Source organism: Pteropus alecto, unplaced genomic scaffold (genome assembly GCF_000325575.1).
Source record: "Pteropus alecto unplaced genomic scaffold, ASM32557v1 scaffold8, whole genome shotgun sequence".
Taxonomy (NCBI): domain Eukaryota; kingdom Metazoa; phylum Chordata; class Mammalia; order Chiroptera; family Pteropodidae; genus Pteropus; species Pteropus alecto.
The window spans coordinates 24550038-24550557 of NW_006494609.1; positions in this window are offsets into that span (position 1 = coordinate 24550038).

A 520-nucleotide genomic window follows, 5' to 3' on the forward strand; every position below is an offset into this window, starting at 1 on the left:
CCCCCGGGCTTCCACGGGTCCCTCCGGGGCCCCCGCTTCCCGTTTTGCTTCGGTTGGGGTTTCGGCTGTGGCTTTGCTGTGGCGCAACCTCTCAACTTCCCGCCTTTCCCTTTCCCGGGGTGCGGTGTTCTCAGCCGGCGCCTCCTGCCTTGCGGGGGTTAAAACGTCGTCTTCCGGCTCCGCTGCCCGCGTGGAGACGTCACACGACGTCTCGCTGCCCCTTCGAGACGGCGTGTGGTTTTCGTGTGCGGATTTTCTCTGTCGTCAGATTTTCTGGGGTTTCACTGACTGCAGAGCCTGCGTTTTGAAATTTATGGCCCCTCTTCAGCCGGTGGCTTGGTGTGTCCGTCCCTGGTTTCGGAAACTCTTGCCCGTCGTCTCGTCAGATGTTGTCCTGCCCTTTCTTGGGCTCGATTCTCACGTGGTCGGACTTTACACCGCGCCCTGCGTGTCCCTTATGTTCGTTCCTGTTTTCATTCAAAGCGGCTCTAGGTCCACAGGGGTTCCCGGTCCCCGCAGC